Consider the following 20,994-nt stretch of genomic DNA (forward strand, 5'->3'; position numbering starts at 1 on the left):
ACAATACTACAACTTCATGTATCGTTTCCATCTGATCTGCTGTCCACTGTGCCCTGAAACCCTATCAGCAATAGTGATAGCTAGGACAAGTACATTCCCAGCTTCCTTCCTTTTCCCTTCCTTCTCTAATCCTTTTCCTCTCTTTTTCCCTTCCTTTCCTCCTCCTTTTCCTTTCTTTTCATTAGTTGTTTGGGAGTTGTTTTCTTTTGCACGCAGCTTTCTAATATCCAGCAGTGCTTTGATATCATTTATCTGCTGTCTTCTGTTTACATTCCTTCCTGGTTTAGTATCATCAGCACATTTCACTATTGTGCTGTTTACCTCTACTTTGAGATTACCAATGGAGATATTAAACAGAATGATGTCTGTCAAAAGTCCCTGCCATGACCCACAAGACATTTCTACAAGCTACGATAACACAGCAAGTGATCATTACCCTTTGTTTACATTCTTTCTCCCATTTCAGTCTACACAGCAGTGTTCCCCGCCAAAACAATTAAAGTTATTTTTCTCAACACGAGTACCTGAAACAGTAGCAAATGGCATATTCAGTGGGCCCTGTATTCACTATCCCATATTCCCACCCAGTCTGTTTATCTCTCAGTACATTTACTGTGCATATTGCTTAGTTTGCTGTGTGCCACACTGAGTGCAGCCTAAAGCCTTGGTCCTCAAATCTGCAATATACAGAACGTGCAATGTTTATACTAATGTGAAAGGTACCATTTAATAAGCTCTATTCTTTCTGACTCCGTGCTGCTTTCTGTTCTGATACTATTTGCCTCAACGCTTCCCTGAAATTGGTGGATGTCTTAGCAGTATGAAATAAGTAGCATTTGGCCTAAAATGTTTAAAACACTTTCCTTGATTTACAGCTTTTAAGGCCAGAGAGGACCATTAACTCATCCTGACTAACCTCTTCTGTGTCACAGACTATAACATTGCATCATTCCCTGTACACCGAGCTCAGGAATTTGTTTGGCTAACATGCATTCCCCAGAAAGACATCCAGTTTTGATACGTACACTAGCACTTTCTTGAGCAGTTTCTTTCAGCAGTTCATCACGCTTAGTGCTACAGTTCCAAGCCTCATTACCTCCTTAAAATTTCTTGACTTATATTTCCACCCACTGATTCTTGCAATATATTCATCTGAGTTAAGACACTTTTTTGTTGTTGCGAACGTAATTACACAATGTAATCCAGCCATCTCACTTTGATAAAGGAAACAATGCATATTTTACAGATTACTATTATTATTATTCCAGCTTATATTTTTCTTACTCTTTCCCAAATTTCTAGCACCCACAGCAGTGTAATGCACCACCGTCATATAGTCATTATTATGTACAACTCAAACATCCCTACTAACTTATTCAAAGATAACATTAATTCTCCTTAGCATCATAAGACTGAGTCCTATTTCCAGTTGTTTCCCCACAGTGATACCAAAGATCTCACGTACCATCCTTGGGATATAGTTTCTGGTGCATCAATACCACCATCATTACTTAAAATTCATCTTGCTTGCAGAAGCCCAGCCTAAAAAAATTTGGGCTGCTCCAACCTCATAATTTATCATTCCACCAAATTTATATTTCCTTCCTAATTGACTAGTCCTGTTTTACTAGGGATGGATTTGTCTCTCAATCGTTAAGGAAAATTTTGTGCAGGATGACTCTGGAGCTACCATTCAGAGTTGGTAGTGACTTATTGGCATCTATCCATTAGTCAGTTCTTAATCTGTTTGGCTATTGCAGAGCTCTCATTTTTCTAACTGCCTAAGCAGAAAAGGCAAACAAGTGTATTTGAACGCTAAAAGAATAGACTTAGAACATAAATCCTGCAAAGAGTTTAATCCCCACTGGTGCCTAAATGTTTATAAGCATGTGGATTTATGAGACTGGCTTTAGGTTCGCTGTTAGGAAACCTCATGCTTTGTATATTTTTCTGTTAATATTAGTTTCTCTTATCTTTGGAAGACAAAACTCCAAAATCATGGCTGTTGAAGGGACCACAGTAGTTTTGTGTGTTGTTTTTGTTTTGTTTTTCTAGTCACACATAGCTTTCCTTTTGCTCCTCTGCATCCCTACAGGTAACTATTGTTTTCCAAAAATACTTGGCAACGGCAGCGTAAATCTGCTAGATAATATCTGTAATATCACTATGTGCAGATTATACCTTTTTAGCAACTCTCATACATACATTCAGATATCCTAAGTATTCCCTCATCTGTTTCTATCAATAGGATTTATTTATTCGTGTCACAGTGTTTCTTTCTTGTTAATTGCTTCAAGTTATTTTATGTAATTAAAGACAGATGGTAAAGCAAAGTTCAGTATCTCATCCATTTGCTAATCAGTGGCTTATGCAGTGCTATAAATGTAGCAGAGATGTTATAATTTTGTTTTCTCATGTCCTGTGCTTTAAATTAAATACTGGGACCAATTCCTATTTACACTGAAGCCAATAACAAAAAACTGCCATTGACCAGGATCTCACAGTGGGAGACCATGGATGGAGAAGCTGCGAGCCAATTCAGTGTGGTGTTTGTGTTGTACAGAGGCACACAGCCCTCCCTCCCTTAGGCCCAGGTCCTGCCTTGATCTTCACATCTATAGCTTCCGTGACGTGTCTGTGGGAAACAAGTGGACAGGTCAGGACATTAACAAAGGGTTTTTTTCTCCTGTCTTTGTGGAAACCCATTTGTGATCTCAACATTCTTTGGGTTTATTCTATTTTGTGGTGTTGGTTTTTTTTCCCCATATGCAAGGGAGCAAAACATCTGTTTTCATTAAGGACATCTTGTTTTTCAGATTAGAGAAAACCACCACGAAAGGGAGAATAAACAAAAGCCTCCAGAGGAGGAGACCCATCATGTGCTCCCCTCGAGCTGCCATCTTGCCCTGACTGAGCACAGCATGCAGCTGTGGCCAAGCCCCACCAGCTCCCTCACCTTGCACTTCTTCGTAACAAAACGTAGTGGCATCCCTGCCTAGTTCTCCCATCTGCTCCCTTTCCTCACACTAACAAAAGCGAGCTTGCCATTCACATCACCACACAGCCAACAGGAGCAGCACAGGGATTCTGACCAACTTGTTTCTCATCTGTTTGCTCCCATCTCTCAGCCCAACAACAAATTTCCCTTTATCTGTTTTGACTCAGTACTAGCCTGCTCCTATTGTTCCTCACATTCTTGCCTTTCCACCAGACTCTGTGAGTGACAGAAATGCAATTCCTCAATTAGACTGCAAGGGGTGTGCTGGGAATCACAAATCAGCCTAAAGATTTATGTGTTACACCAAATTATCGTAACTGACACAACACTTCCAGCAAGCCAGTTTGGAAATACCAGAATCTCCCCCTGCCCCTCTCCTCCCCCCCTTACGTGAGAAGGCCAAATTAGAGAGAGCAGGGATTTCTCAGCGCTACCATGAGTCATGCTCACATCAAGCACATGGTGGTGAGGTCAGTGACAAGGGTTACTGGGCTTGGACTATACAGAAAATGGATTCTGCTAAATGACAGAGCAGTGAGAATACCAAGAAAGAAAAAAAAAAGAAGAAGAGGAATGCAGAAGCCACCAAGGTTCCTAAACCACAGGCGGAAGGGAAGTGGAGACAGACTCATGCTTCTTGGAAGAATGAGCAGACAGGTGGCATGGGACACTTGGCTCTTTTATTCACCTAACCTTTTGGCCCCTAACATCAGCTGCTTCCCTCCCAGCCATGGAAGTTCACAAAAACAACTAATTCACCTATTGTATTTAGCCTAGGATGGGATTTTTTAACTGCATTAGCACTACTCTTTCTCAGGAATACGCAGCGAGGCATATTTGAAAATAAACAGGCAACTCCTGCCAAGTAGGTGTCACGCATAGTTCCTATTTAAAAGGCAGATATTCAATTTTAGGCACACACTTTAAGTCCCAAGACAGACAATACAATTTAAGCAAACTGTAATTTAGCATGTTGCTTGAATCAGGTCACAACCAATGAAGGATTACTCATGCCAGCAGTCCAACTGTGGATTGTAGGATGGCATTTATATCACAGAGCCTGTTACAGCAGGTGTTTTTTCCTTTTTTTTTTTCTTTTTTTTCTTTTTTTTTTCCTTCCTCTAAAACATGCTCATTCCTTCAGAAAATCAGCTGCATTTGGCACCTATTGTAAGAAACGCTGATTGAAATTTCCAAACTGCTCTAACCACAGAGAAAGAAATCTTCTAATGTTGGTGTTGAAACACAACTTTCAGTTTTAAAGGCTGAGTGTCCGTTTTTTCTTTTCTAATAAATAAATAAAAAAGTTAAATGCTAAAGCAGCAAGCAAGCACACTTTACAGTCTATTGCATCGGGCTCTTTTTCAGTAGGTTGGCTCCTGCCAACAGCAGGTTCAGAACTGCCAGTTCTAATTAAAAACTTAATTTTAAAGATACATTTCACAGTTTATTCATGGCAGTAAGTCCTTCCCACTCTCAGAAATTTAGATTGTTAGATTGAGCAAATGGAAACAGCTAGTTTTCTAATGATTCCCAAGTAATGGCTTTAGCTAATTTCTTTTGGCAATCCATGATTGATCTCCTATGGCTACTGATATCAATTTCTTCTTTTAGACCAGTCACCTGGAGTGGGCTCCCTCAATTGTGTCCATTTCTTTGCCCAGTCTTTAACTGCATTTTATTTTCCTCTGTAATTTTGTATTGCCTCAGCTCAAAAAGGGTCAAAGATTATTCTCATCTCAGGAATTCCAGTGACAAATCCTTTTAGTACTCCCAGTTGCAACGGACAAACAATTGCCATCATAAACTCTATATAAGTACCACTGTGAAATCTATGATTTATAAGCATACTCCGTAGCAAAAACAATTCTGATAGCCCTTGCCTCTCCCTGCTGTGGTAAGCTCTCAGCCTCAGAAATAAAAGAAAAGTGAAACAGTTTTCTGCCTTCTAGATTCAGTGTGAAAACACTGGCTTCAACATCAAAGTTCTTTCTGAACACAAACTCTAGAAATGCCACACGTATGGATGTCTAAATTTTGCTTGGGGCTATTTCTGGACCAGTAAGGCACACACTGAATTGAGTTTTGAAGGAGCAGACTGTATCATAACCTCTTGACTCACCGTGTGTTTACAATTATTGATCCAAAAGCCAGTATGCAGTATAATCATTTGCATCATAAAAGGAGAGTAATAGCTACTGTTATAGTACCACTATATACACTTGTTATCTTCTATCGTATATAAGCTTTTTGGATTATAGATTAAGTGTTCTATTAAGGGAAGAGAGACCGTATCTTCATTTTATTATTCGGTTATTTGAACTTAAAGAAATAATTTTACTTGTCTTCCACACTATGATAATAATTAGGTGGAGTAGGGCATCTTGCAATCAGCACGTCCTCTAAGTAATTTTTATACAATTCATTAGAGTCCCATCTGCTTTCTCACAGTGATATAAGCACACCTCAGTCACTCTGTGAAGTCAGACGTTTGCATTTACCAACAGGTTTTAAAGCATGACATAGGCTAGAGAGTGTTAAGGAGTTCTGGACTACAGACAGCCTCTTAACTAATTTTGTCACTGAAGCTCACCCCTACTCTCTGATCACACAGGCCACCTACTAGTTTTGGTGGCTGAATAAGAGCCCTGAGTCAAGTACAACTGTTAATATTTAAAAGAGCTAGCTGGAAAATATTTAATGCATTTTTAGCTACTTGTAACACCGTTAAGCTGTTGGGGAAAAAAAACAAATTCTATCCAAAAAGATTCTATCCAAAGATCCTATCCAACCTGCCAGTTCCTCTGTAGACCTCCAGCAGACACTCCCCAAGTCTTTGGTGGTCAGCAGGCCACAGTATGAAATCTAAATCACTTTAAGAATCTGAAAGTTCTTCACACACACCTGTATTTTTTTATTATTTTTTTATTATTTTTTTTAACAGAAAGAGACAGATCTGGCTTCAATCAAACACAAAGAAAGAGGTATAATTTTAACTAAGAGACATTTAACTAAACCACCAATATATTCTCTTAATTCAAAGCAGGAATAAGGGGAACGTCTCCAAATCCAAAGAATGTATTATATCACCAACTCCTTGTTTTTAAGTGGTTCCAAATCATCACAAATATTGTGTAAGAGCAGCTGATTCCCAATATAGATATCCTTTTCTTGGGCAATAAGTCTTGCCAAGACCCTGGCTAAAAATTTACAAGGAGCGTCTCTGATTGTACTTTAAATAATGGTTATTAGTCATAAGGATTGGCTACCTTTCTTTTCTTTGAAAAGCAGCTATAAATATACCATCATTTATTCATTTCTGAAATCATCACATTCTCCTCCAAAAGCATTATGTTAATTTTCCAAAATTTAGCAGCATGTGTTGTAGGTCATTTGTTTAGACATGTAAGTTTGGGAGCATGTATCCTGTCGGATCTAAATTATACAAAGAACATGTTCACCTAGAAGTTAAACACGTGGGTCTTTTCTGTAAATTCCTAAAGGTGGGATTTCCTCCTCTTAATTTAAAACAACTTCAACCTTGAATAAATACAATCTGACAATTACGTTTAGTTTTGCATTGGTCTACTGATTCCAAAGTCTAATCATTAATTAGGACTTTGAGTTATTTAGGGCAGTACAGACATCAAGGAAGAAAATTTTCCCTACGCTAAAGTGGTTGTAATGTTAACTCATAATTTAAAATCCATTAAATTTACACATTACCTTACATAACAATCACAATGCCATAAAAGAGCAAACACATGCTTACAATTAAAGCCATGGCAGTCTCATCCCATTGTATGAAAAATAGCTCTATCATAATGGTCCTGAGTTCATGCCAGAATAGCAGCTAATCATGGGAGAGAGATGATCTAACACTTACAGAACATGAAAATAGAAATACAACATTCTGGTTCCAGTCTATTTTCTCTAGACTTGCTGGGTGATCCTGTGCGTGCTACTTAAGTCTTCAGTCCCTCAATTTACCCATCTGCAGAACAGCAATAACAGTATTTATCCGAGTCAGAAGAGTTTTGTAAGAATAAATCCATAAATCATTGTCTCTTATTACATACTCATAACAAGCTTTCTATGGAATATCTGTCATAGATATTCTTAAGCAGCATGCATAGATTACTAATTTTAGGCTCATAATACCTCTAAGAAGTAGAGTTACGGGAATATTTTGCTGGAATAAGATGAATTTTCATGGTCAAACAATTTCTATTCCTGTGCTATTTGTATTTCACTTCTAATAAGCAATATGGTTAATCACATGTACTTTGTAGTTTCTTGTGTTATAGCATTTTAGCAAATATATATTCAGAACGTCAGACCAAATTTTTCTATGCAAAACCCGTGGAGAAATTTCTTTGATTCCTTATCTACTGTTTTCGTAAGAGACAATAAATTATTTGTAAATGAAGAGGGCCACAATAATACCTTAGAGAAATTCTGCTAAATGCTGCTGTGGATGATTTTTTGTCTCAAAAGAATGCAGGAATAGTGGTCAATAGCCACAGTATGGCAGTGTGCTTGTACCTAGAGGGGAATGCTGGTACCAGGTCACCAAGGTCAGTAGTCCCATTCATTGACAAAATCATTCACAATATGAGAATGAATGAAGTGTCTTGAAAGTCTCTCACTCTCTGAGCATGTTTCACAGTTCAGGTCAGAGCCAGTCTATCGGTGGCATAGTTTCAGCATGTAATCATCTGTAAAGTCACGTCCTAACAGAGATAATGAGGTCCCATTCATTATTTGCCAAAGAAGTGCAGCAGTTTAAGTCTTGCTTCCTTTACCCTGCTGGAAAATTAAGTGCTTGAAATTTGGACTTGATCCTACCTTCACAGAAGTCAATATAAGACATCACCTGATTTCAAGGGAGCAGCAGTAGACTTTTGTAACAGAGATCGCATTAAATTCACTTATCCTTCCCTCACAGAGTGGAAAGCAGGTCACGGGTCTGGTGTCTGCAGCAATAATGAGGAGGCTTTAGAAACTAAATGGGATGTAGCTGATTATTTTAGCACAAATTAAACTGAAGTACTAATGACTTACCAAACATTATTCTTATCTGTTGCACAACCAGCACATGATGATGTCCAGAAATAGTGTAACATCATACTTCAGTCAAAGCCTCAAGGGCTGCTACCCCATTCACTCACACCAATATAAATCAGGAGGCAACTTCACCAAAGTAATTGAATTACATAAGACTAAAATTAGCGAGGGGAGAATTAGGCCTGAGGCAGTGAAAGGGAAGAAGGTGTCACCTCTTGCCAGCCCTGTCCGAGAGGAGGGCAGCCCCAACTAGCTGAGAGCCTGTGGCAGCTCTACTGTTGTTCAACCCACAGCAGCTTTGCTCAGGGTGAACAAAGCTGGCAGCGTGGGGTCAGAAACCCCCCGAGAAGATGGGGCATTTCCAAGGGAAGTCACAGCAATGACTGGATGCTTGAATTTTACTGCAGTGCCAACTCACATTGGTCAGTCCCAGGCCAAGGTACAGGGCTGCTTGGAGCTAGTTTGCCTCAGCAGGTTGCTGACACACAGGTTGTGGTGAATATCCTGGAGATACTGTCTCTTTCTGACACTTGTCTTATCTCACTGACAAACATAGCTGCCCTCAGCAAAGGAGCATTGGCTGCTTCTCACATGGGCTCCTAATTCCCCTTATTTAGTCCAGGGTACTGAGATGAGTTTTCCTTCGACATATTAACACAGGTTACCCATATACAGTATTATATTCTTTGTGGAAACGCATACTCCTTGGTCCAGGACCAGCTCCCTTCCTTCCCAGGCGTGTTGCATTCCTCACTATTACACTCAATGTGCAGTACATGTGCTGCCCTGCCCTATTCTCCATGCTCCCTGCTGAGCTCCTGCCCCCTTGGCAGAGTGCCCCCTAAGAGCATCCCAGTGCCAGCAGGACAGCAAAGCTGCAGGTGAGCAGCAGGTCCCCTCTGGGACATCACCTGACTAGGCCAGGAGAACTCGGTTCAACACTGAGTCAAAAACTGATCACTGTGCAACTCAGAGGCCAACAGAGCCATACCCCACCCTCTTCAATGAGTGCTTTTAGCTTCTGAGCTCAGAGAGATTAAAAGTATAATCATCCAGGCCTTTTGTTACTTTTTACATGAACCCAGCATCTTGTTCTGTTGAGAGAGCCAAAATATTTCAAAACAAGTAGCATGTTCAGCAGAAGACACATAACTCAATCTACATTTCCTACATTGCAAATGGTGGTACTTCCATAGCTGCGGGCATCCTCTTTTACGTACTAAAACTGAAAGATGAACCATTCCTGTATCAAAAATTAGCATTTTTTATAAATGAACAACTCTGGTTTGTAACTCTAAGTGGTTTTTCATATTGTGAATAAGCTGTTCACTAGTGTTATAACTTTAAGCAGCATTTTAGCTTCAAATCAGCATCTTACATGGCTCACAACAGTTAATCAACTGGAGATGTAAACCAAATCAGTGCTCAACAGTGCTGCAGCCTTATTTTAAATGCCAAACCACACACAAAAAGTCTTTACTAGAAAGTAAAGAGAGTACTGTTTTTCACCTAGGACGTGTCTCTGTGTATAAAGGCAAAATATAATTCACAGCTAATATTTCAGACAAAATACAAGACTACTGATATTGAAATTATTGTATAGTAATTTAGATTAGGAACAATAGACTTTGCATTTTTCTGTAATTCCTTACACCTGAGAAGCTTTAAATACATTACAATAATTAAGACTGATAACATCTTTGTGATGTATGTGTCTCCACCAACAGATGGGTAAATTGAGATTGAAAGTGGTAATTTGTGCCAATCTATGCCTTACCCAATCAATCAAAGAACAAAACAGCACAGAACTTACGATGCCCTGGCTTTCACTTCACTGGTCAAACTTTTACCAGATCACGTTTCATGCCAAGAGAACCTCATGCTAACAACTTCACTGTATTTGAGAGTGGGACCCAGAGCTTCCAATTCCACTGTTGCAGTAACACTTCATCACTTGTACTCCTGTATACAATTATTTTTACAGCCAAATAAAATAACTTCAGGAATTCACATATTTTTATCATATTGTTTTCCAAGCACCTCAATTAAAATACCATTGGAAGTCTTCCTCTCATTTGTCAAGAATTCCCGTAAGCTTGTTTCCCTTTTATGTGGTACTGGATTATTTACTCTTGATTTTTTACCTGGAACAAGCCCTGACTAGTAACTAGATGGCAAACATGACACATCCAAAGCCCAGAAACCTGTTCATTTGACTTCATCAGTCTTTTGGGAGTTTGGCTTTTTTCCTGATCTTGCATATGTTATCTCCATTTTTCTGCAAGTGTCTCAGCCAGCCTGCCTGAGCCAGTCACAGGCAGGATTAGTAAAATTAGGCATCCACAGATGTTAGGCTACCAAAAATGAATACCAATGATGTAAAAGTATTTCAGGAGCTTTCATTCAGTGGAGGACTACAGGATTTAGGGTGGTGGAGAGCCTCCTGCTGCACTTTGGGAGCAGAGGCTACCTAGTAATGCCCTGCTCTGTTCTCAGAGCAGCTGGGGCAGTTTCTGGGCCAGGGCCAAAGCTCAGCTGGGAGGTGTCAGGATATCAGCAGTGGGCAGGTGTTGGGCTACTCCCGCTCAATGACGCACAAAAAGGAATGGCAGGCTTTATAGGAGTTTGCAGCAATGTGGCTAATGAGGATGAGAGAAGCCTGATCCGTGGAAGTGTTGAGCAACCACAACTCCCTTTTACTTCAGCACTTTTGCAGATCAGACCCTCAGGGTTATTTTCTTTTTGGAATAAGCCAGTTGTGGTCTACATCGGCCCTCCCTCTTGGCAGTAATTGCCCAAGCCATTCCTTGCTGGCTTTGACCAGCCATAATCAGCATGGCTCCCAAACACAGAGAGTGGCAGAAAGTTATTTTTAACATATCAAATACACCAAGAGACTAAGGATCCAGTTTTTGCAAAGTGACTGAAATGCCTCTTTCCTCTTGCTTAATGCATTTCTCTCCCCAGACTCAGAAGACTGTTGGTTTTGACAAACTAAGCAGGCTGTGCTTGGGAGAAAAGAGTCATCTAGATTATAAAAAATTGTAGATGAATTGTTTATTTTATCACTCCGTTTATCTTTTCAGTGTTATTGTTCTGTCAAGTAATTGAGAGATGAAGAAGAGCTACATCACAGTTACACTTTGACTCACGAACCAAGAAAGATGGGTGGCTGTTATGCTTTGCCCATTCCCAATTCTGTCCTTAAGAAGGAGCCTTTGTTCATTCTTCCTCATTTCTGGCTACTCATTAGGAAGGGCCAATGAAATGAAAATTTCCTCCAAGGTGATCTTCTACATTGTTTTCTCTTTTTTGTCCAGTTGGAAAGAAAAATAACCAAGCAGCACAACATAGGTTTTTTTCATCTGACTTACAAAATGCTGTTGTTTTTTTTTCCCCTTCTCCAGAAACTTTCTTACTGCCCTACATCATTGCCATGGATTTCTTTATTTCACTGTGTGGGAAACTCATCCTCTACCAGCCTGATTCACTAAGTACCACGTTGCTTATTTGCTTTCCCACAAAGTTTATCAGCTAAGTTTTCATGAGGTGAGAAAATCACTCGACAGATGCAACCAGGTTGCTTTTCAAAAAAAAAAAAAAAAAAAAATTAGTTTTCTACAAACTTTTTCTGGGGCTTATTGACATCAGTTTAAACTTTCCTACAAGTGAGACAGAGGGATCTACCCAACCAAATCCAATCACATCTCTCCTTTGTCTGGTTTGGAATATAGATATAGGAAGGTGGATGCCACATGAACATCTTAGCTGCTAGCTGTTTTGCACTTTCTCTGCCTCCCTCCAGATCTCTTTCCCCATTTTCTGCTAATCTGTACTCTCTCCCCACTCTCATCTGCTCCCCTGGCCTAGCTCTCAAAGCATAGCTCTTCAAAAAGCCCTGACCAGCTCTATGGATCTGTAGAGTGATGAGGCAGATCTGGCTGTCAGAGGACTATTTGTCACAGGCACTGAACTTAGTTTGGAGTCAAATCAGTTTCTCTTACGGAGCTTTATGGGTATTTGGAATGGGTTGCCAACCTACCTCAACAAAAATTAACTCTCATTTGCTGGGAGTCTGAGGAGATGGTGCCAGTAACATTGCAGGGTTCACAAATACAACGCAACTTGTCATAACAAGTTGCTCTGGCAACATCTGTTAGCAGCCCACAGAACTATGTAGCACTTAAGCCAGATATAGCCATAATATATTTTTTTGCACTCAGCCATAGCTATTCGTACCTTTCCCAGACATCAACATACATTATTTGCTGCTGGCCTCAGAAAACCCCACCGTTTCGTTCAGAGAATATTTGCATTTCTCTGGCATTAGTCTACAATGCTATGCCAGGTACATCTCAGGAACAGCCTTTTCTGGAGACATCAAGCTCAGAATTGTATCAAATTCTTTCAGACACTCCTGTCGATTCTCAACTAGCATCAGAGACTGGTTCCAGACATCATTGCTTCTAAATCAATAGAGCTAATTTCTTATGTGATCTCCTCCTATTTTCACCATCACTCCAAATCCTTAATAGCACTGCAACTAGGTTCATATACTGTATCCAACATTGGGCATGCTGATCTGGCATCACCAGGCAAGACTATATAAATGTAATTTTGGCTTCTGAGCTCATCAGTATAACCATTTCAGTGCCTTATCACTGCTGATAGATTTACAGAGACCAATCAAATATCATTCAAGTAGCAAGGTAATATCAACATGACTACCACCAATGTTGTTCATAAAGAGGGGAAGATGGCAGATACAGGAGGAATTCTGTCTTGTGTACCATCAGAATCTTGTTGCAAGTCAGAATTCTTTTATGCTTTTGGCACTCTACAACAGCCATGGATGAAAAAGGTAAGTGCAAAGACAACTTCTACAGTGAAAATTACTTGTGAATATTTCTTCTGGGAGAAGGGAGCTGTCTATTGAGAGAAAAGAATCAAAGGAAGTTAATGCATGCCACAGATGTGCCATGCCCTTCCTCTGGCTTTAGTAAGCTCGGTGGGTTTTTCCACTGAAACAGCAAGGGATTTTCCTATCAGAAGGTAACAGATATCAGTAGATCTCCCACCATATCTAGACACTGCATCTCTTCCAATTAAAATGCTACATCAGTGGTTATTAAGACTGCATTGCAAAGAAATAAAACTAGGGAAAACATTCTGGAGGGTGCTCTGGATTCTATTAAAGGATTGAATTTCTCACTATATTACACTTTTTCCATATGGCTGAAATCTGGAGCTGCACAGTACTGTGAATATGCTCATATACTGCTAGTGGCATAATCCCAGATGGTGACAAATGACCCAGTTCCAACAGCAACATATAGATCTTTAAATACTGACATTCAGTCGTGCTCTTGGGATATTCCTTCCAAACAATGAATGACTGGCAGATAACAAAATTTAACTTCTGCCTTCAGTTTTGTACATGTTTTATGGCTAACACTGCTGAGTTACCTCTTTGTTAAGTACTCAGCCTTGTAATAGTGTACAGATGACATGAGATATTCCCTTAGCCACCACCAAACAATCTCCTTTGGTCCATGGAGGTCAGCTGTGGAGCAGGCAGTGTGTTGCTATCTGTCTGTAAAGATACGCTCTGGCATGCTTGAAGTGAGCTGATAACGTCTTACCCCTGCTTAGGCCCTTCAGCTGCCTCTTGGGGAAGTGTGAAAGGCTGCCAAGCTCAAGATGTGCTGCATCCTGCAATTTGGCTTTACTGAGAAGAACAACCCCTCCCCCAAACTCACCCACGCACTTCTTCACCCCAAGAAGAGGTCATCACGCAAAAAGGAGATAGGAGAGAAAAAGACTGCACACTTGACTATAGCTGCAAAAGAGAAAAGTCTAGAGCCCTCTTGAGATGTTGTGTAAAGAGAAAGCAATCTGGGCTGTCTCCATTTTTACAGAAAGACCTCTGTGCTCCTGCGGACTTCGTGGCCTGCCAGATGGAGACAGCTCCAAGTAACACTGAGCTCTTATTGCTGCAGAAAACCAAGGAGAACTATAACCCCAAATACTGCAGGTGTAGGAGGGAATGCTTGCTCAAATGATGATTCATGTCAGCATCTGAATAAATAAGGTCAGACAGCCAGAGATTATTCCAGTGAAAGGGAGTTGATTTGTTTGGGGGGCAGAAAGGAGGGGCTTTTTGTTTCACGTTATTACAGTGAAATCCTGCCCTGATCTGAATTTTTTTTCAAGAAGTAGCTCTCACCTATTTTAATCAAGACCTCAGTTCAGCAAAATATTTAACTGACTGTAGCCTACCTGTACTGGAATTGTTGCATCCACTACAGAAATCATAAGGTTTGCATATGCAGTATAGTCAGATTTACGTAGCATTTTTGTACTTATCCACAACAGTTTTAAGGAACACATCACCACTACAGACGATCAGAAACAAAAAACTACTTTCCTCAAAGGGGTGAGAAAGGATTAATTAGTTAGTGCTCGTGCAGCACTGCAAAGATACAAATTGTGGGACTGCGTTATTAGCAGGAAAAAGATGCCAACAGGAAGCAGCATTGTTAAGGGCACGAGGACAAACAATGGCTTTGTTCTCATATTTGTAAATGATTCTTCTGCTATTGAAAGGTGTTGGCCTTTCAGTCTAGGAGACTGAAATCCTCTTTCTTCACCCAAAAGAGCCTTCACAGGCTGTGCATACTTTCTCACACTCTCACCCGTGTTCCTCACTATTAGCTTATAGATGCTAGACAGTAGTCCATTCTCCATAGCCCTTTTATTGCTTGGCCTCTGCTTCAACTGCCAAGAAGGGTGCCATTTAGACTCAATTGTTACGGTAGCTTTTACGATCTAGACATGGTGTCTAGGATCAGAGACTTCCTAGCAATTCTGCATATGCTGCTCCACTGCCATCAGAGGAGAACAGCTCCCGGCTGCCAACCATGTGGGCAGAATTCAAAGCAGTGACCTACAGATGAAAGGCACCCCATCCCCAAATGGGCCAGCTGAGCCATCCAGCCCCCAAATGCCAGGTCCTCAATGAATGAAAGCGTATTGTGATGTGGTGCTCAGAAGGGGAAAGAAAAAGACCATTTTAAAATATCTGTGGACAATGGCTCTCTAGAGCTCGGGCTGCAGACATTCAGACCTCACTTACATAATATTTCTATCGTGCACCATCCTCCTATCCAACTCCCCACCCTATGCCAAGGTGCTGGAGGGAGGTCCTGTTCTTATTTATGCAGCATGAATACAAAATCAGAGAGAGTGGCAGAAACTTTCCATGGAAAGGTATGGTGCCTTTGGCATGCTGAGGAAAACAGCAGAGCAAGAACAGCTTGTAAGTTAGGGGGAAGAGAAGGATTAAAGAAATTGGAATAGCTACTTCCAAGTATTTCCTCAAAAAAGAAGGAAGGCTGCAGCCCTTTAAACCCAAGACTCTCACAGCAAAATATGTGTGTATATATACACACACACACACACACACACACACACACACATATATATTCCTCAGAAGAGCTAAGCATCCTTTTCCCCCTGTTTGTTATATTGTTCACTTTGACAAGCAGAATTGTTTTTTTTTGTTTGGTTGGTTTTTTTTTACATTGCTGTCCTCAACTGCTGCCACACATATGGCCCCTGCCCTCCCTCCCCGCTAAACAAAGGCCAACCAAGGAAGGTGATTTTGTCACCTGGAGTCAATTTATGCTGGTCTGCGCTGTGCCGTGACGCCGTGCTGGGGTGGGACGTTTTCAGATGTCGGGATGATAGGAGAAAGAACAATGAGGCAGCAGAGTATGTGTGGCGGGTGGCCGAGTCATCCTATCACCATGTATTTGTGTAGTTTCTTTTAGTGCCATCCAATCTTTCCTTCTGTCCCTAAATGGCCTGTGTTGAAAATGTCCCTGCTTACAGTTGCTCAACTGGAATGAGGACAAATTGTTTGCAGTGGCCCCCTTCCAAATGCTTGTGCTGTAACTTTTGTCTTGACTAGTCTCTGGAGATATCTCTAGAGTGAGTTTCCTATGACTCGTTTGCGCTACCCCAAAGTCATGTCGGGTTTTCTTCCTCTACTCTTTCAACTTTGTAGCAGGAATCTTGTTTAAAACACATCACAGAGAAAGTCAGAGCAGGCAGTGCCTCAATGCAGTTATGTCACAAGTTCTCCAGTGAATTGTAAGTGAGGGGGATGGGTCTGGAGGGTGCATGAGGTTACAAAGTGGTGCTAGCAGGCAAAGGGATGCACAAGCAGAAAAAGCACAGCCACATCAAGCAGCTTTGAGTTATTAAGTACAAGGATTACTAGGAATGCTTCGCCATCACTGCTAATACATCATCCCCTTTTGTGGGTAGAAAAACCTAGCCCCTGGACCCTCCAGGCTGAATTGATTCAGCACTGAAGGGGTGGTAAAGGTGCTCTTCCCCTTCACATTCACACGTGAATTAGTCCAGGATGAGAAGACAGCAAGAAAATACGTTAACAGAGGCTGAAGAACTAAGCCAGGAAAGGAAGTGTTTGTAGTTCCAAAAACCACTGGATGAAGTTTTGCATGTAAACTCATTAATAGACATTGCAGAATAAAAGGTTCATTTCCCTCTCTCTCATATGGATGATCTATTAGATATACATAAATTGATAATATTTGCCTAAGATAGCTCAAAGACCATTGCTCTTGTATTTTTAATGTACGTTAAATATTAGTTGCTCATCAAAAGTACAATGCGCTTTTAGCGGAAAAAAAAAAGAAAGAGTTAATGCTATGATAAGGTCTCCTTTGACTCCCTAAAAGCAGAAAACAAGGCTCTTTGCAGAAGTTGGTCAGAAAATCCCCATAGCGAGGGAGAGCCAGGCCTGGAGATGGGATGTCTGTGGATCCTCGTGGAGCCCCTGGACATACAAGGTCATAGAATCGTAGAATGGCTTGGGTTGGAAAGGACCTCAACGATTATCAGGCTCCAACCCCCGTGCCACATGCAGGGCCACCAGCCTCCATATCTAATGCTAGACCAGGCTGCCCAGGGCCCCATTCAACCTGGCTTTGAACGCCACCAGAAACAGGGCATCCACAACGTCTCTGGGCAGCAAATTCCAACATCGCACCGCTCTCTCTGTAAAGAACTTCCCCTGTTATCCAACTTAAATCTTCCCTCCTTCAACTTAAAACCGTTTCCCCTTGTCCTGCTATTATCTACCCTTGTAAAGAGTTGACTTTTGCAGCCCCCCTCTGGACCCTCTCCAACAGCTCCCTGTCTTTCTTGTGCTGGGGGCCCCAGATCTGGAGGCAGTACTCCAGATGGGGCTCACGAGAGCAGAGTAGAGAGGGACAATCACCTCCCTGTCCATGCTGGTCACTCTTCTGATGAAGCCCAGGATACCATTTGCAAGGGTCCACGATGGAGACAAACACAGGTACCCATAGGTCTCCTCCATCCCATGGCTGGCAGTACCCAGCCAGCACAGACCCACTGCAGGTCCCCCAGTGTGAATTTTGCCAGCTCAGCCTTCTCACAACTCCCAGAACACAGGGGGGCCCTCACACACCACCACCTCAAAGCATCAAAGTGCCTTTTGCTATGTGACAGATGGGAGTAGGGAGATTAAAAAAAAAAAAAAAAAGTGAAGGGGCTTTGTGAAGGCTTCTCACAGTTATGCTCATCCTATTATTTAGTGTTATAGGTTGTGCACCACTGCAATTGCATCCCCCAGACTGCCACCTAACTTCTAGAGAAGTAATCTCTGCAATAAACCTATTCCTGTATTTCAGAGATGTTACAGGATGGAAGTGAACAGTGCATGGCCAGACTGGGAATTCCAGACAGTAGGGGTTGCTCAGTGTTTCCAGACTTAGTAAATAGGATTTAATCTGACTTTACCATTATTCCAAGTAAATTTAAAAAAAAAAAAAAAGTGGTAGAATTTTATTTTACATTATTTTATTATTTTATTTTCATATAATTTAATTTTTAATCAAAGCAGAGTCATACCATGCCACTGCCTTCAGTTAGTCAGCTGAATGATTATTTCCAGTGCATTCAGGATCTCACAAACACCAAGACTACTTTGGTTTTCATTAGCACTAGAGGGGAAAAATAAACAGGCTGGGCTCATGGTTTATAATTGCATATGTAATTACCACTTTAAGACCACTATTAGCAATACAAATTAGCTCACTGCCCTTTTTATCATCTCTGCAGTGCCTCACAGAGTGCATGTAAGCCATCTCATCAGGCAGCCAGATTCTAATCTCAGATGTGTAGAAAACAGCCCAACGTACCTATAAAAATGGTCTTCTCTGTTTGTAAACACAGTGCTCAGCAGCTGGAGCCATCTCTTGGTGTTTGTCATTCAGCTAGAAACAGAATGTGTCCAGGCCACTGTTTGGGCCAAATCCTGCTAACAATTGTGTACGAGAGTAACTTTTTGCAGTTACTCCTAGTTTGCTTTGAGTATACGAAAGAGCCAGTGGGAAGAGGTCTGCTGACATGAGGAAGGCAGAGCTTGCTCTCAGCATAATCACTTTCTTCCATTTAAGTAGTAGGGATGATGAGGAGCATATTGTCAATAAAACAGAGGTTATTTACAATTCAACTTCTAAAAGCTGCCATAAAGCAGTGAATAGCAACAAATAATTCCAAAGCCATTCTACTTGGTTTTGGTTTCTACTTTATTTTCCCAGAGCTCGTATTTTCAAAAGGACAAAGCAGAGACACCCAGAAGAAAGGAAGTCTGATTCTAAGAAACGGTAAAAAGAAATGCATGGCCACAGATCAGGGAATAATTTTATGTCTCATATGTTTTCTGACCCTACGAAGAGCAGCTTTAAAATGTTGCTCTTCCCCTCAGAACAGACTCAGTAGTTCACAAAATAAGAATGGGAAGAATCCTGAAAAGGTAGATCCATAACAACTGTTGGTCACTGAGGCCAGAAGGACCCCTTGCCCACCCCTCTGCCTGTGACAGGATTGATTTAATTATTCTATAACTGTTCCTGTAGATGGGCGTCTGGCCTTGAATAACTCCAACGACAGCGATTGTCCAACGGTTCTTGGCAGCTTGTCCAACTGCCAAACAGTTCTTCCAGAGTTTTGCCTAATATTTAACCTAAAACCTCCCTTCTGCTTCAGCCAATTATTATTTGTCTCATCTTTGTTGACTAATGAGAATAATTGATTCTTGTCCTCTTTATAACATTCCTTTATGTCTCCCGTTATTACGTTCCCCACACTCTTCTTGCCTTTAGGCTAAATGTGCCAAGTTATCTTAACCTTTCCTCTTAGATCTGAATGCCAAACTTCTTTCTATCTTTCTTACACTCCTCTAAATTCTTTGGTTTTTCCACATTTCTTCATACAGAATTGAACGCAGTTACTCCAGTTATGCTTTAACCAGTGCCAAGCAGAGCGCAATAATTACTTCAGTAACCTTACTGACCCCATCTAATAACAAAGGCAAAATGCAGCATGTAATTAAAATCCAAAAAAATAACTATTTTTAAAAGCTAATTGCCTTAACAATCAGAACATTCTACAGCTCAGAGAACACACACTAAAGAATTTAAAGGTTATTGTTCATTCAAAACATCTTTTTCAATTATATTCCATATATTGTATTCTGGGCTATGTGCAGTATTACTCCTATTAGGAACGGCCTGTACTGCGTCTCTCACACTCCCTCCCCCTCTCTTTATTTCCTGCAGATTTAACCCCGCACAGCTCAATGGGGCCCTGTCTACACTAGGGATATTTGCTGAGGATTTCACATTTACTGTTGCAAGCACTTTCACCGGCTCCACCAATATGGCACAGCACAAAACTCCCACTCAACGCTTTGAATCCTTTAGGCTATTGCTACTTCTTCCAGTCTTAGTAATGTCAGTGAAACAGCCAACAGTGAGGCATTTCTAGAAAATTTCCTTTACAGAGAGATAGTTTTCATCTCCTTGGCCAAGTCTGTAGTAGGCTACCTTGAACAATCCCCTTCTCTCTGTTCACTAGCTAGTCTCTTAAAAGGTCCTCTCCTGCAGTGAGCTGCACACTCTCTTCTCATTCATTGACACCGTACACGTAGTTACATAGCACTACGGGCACATACAACTGCCTTTCAATTCTTATCTCTTCAGGAATGGAAGTTCTTGTCACATCCTGGCACAGGTCATGCAACCTTACTACCATTCTGCCGACAACAGCTATTCTTGGAAATACATGAATTTCTGGAATCCCCAAAACCAAACAGTTTTGGCTCCACGAACAGGAATGGCAAACTCAAACTGCAAACCCACTTGACTAAGCAGAGGCGTTTAATTAAATCATTTTTCTATTACACTGATAAGCAATCAGATATGACTGTTGTTAGTAGATGTAACAGTTTCTATTCTTGTTGCTCCACAGCACCTTAATTAAATTACAATTGTTCTGTTGGAAAACACATCTGCGAGAACCTTCAAGTAGAAAACATCAAAAAATATTCCCAGTAAAGCAGGAATCAATTAATAGTGCAATATTTCTTGGTAGACAGAACAAAAAATAGTTGGATTAAGAGTGCAATGGAGAAGATTAAGGTTTGACCTATGGAATATCTAACAGAGAGGCACTAAAAAATATTGACTGGGAAAGGAATGGAGTCTACAGTACTGATTATCTTCTAGTACAATTGAAATGCACTGCTTCAGAAGTGATACAGACATAACTGATTCTACCTTGATCTAAACCAAAGACTGAAGCTCTGTGGAGAAGTCTTTCAGCTCTGTTTCCCTATGGCACTACTTCGTTGAAAATTTCTAAAGAGTGAAGTAAAGTCCTGTTCTCATTTACATGCATTTGAGCCTCTTTTATTCCATAAAGGTTTCATATTTACAAGTGAGATCAGAATTTGGCTCCTTATAATAACACACTGTAAAGAGCCAGAAATTTCTCTAGAACAACAGAAGAGCAAAGTTCTTTGTTGTATAGGT

The sequence above is a fragment of the Gallus gallus genome, chromosome 5 (genome assembly GCF_016699485.2).
Source record: "Gallus gallus isolate bGalGal1 chromosome 5, bGalGal1.mat.broiler.GRCg7b, whole genome shotgun sequence".
Lineage (NCBI taxonomy): Eukaryota > Metazoa > Chordata > Aves > Galliformes > Phasianidae > Gallus > Gallus gallus.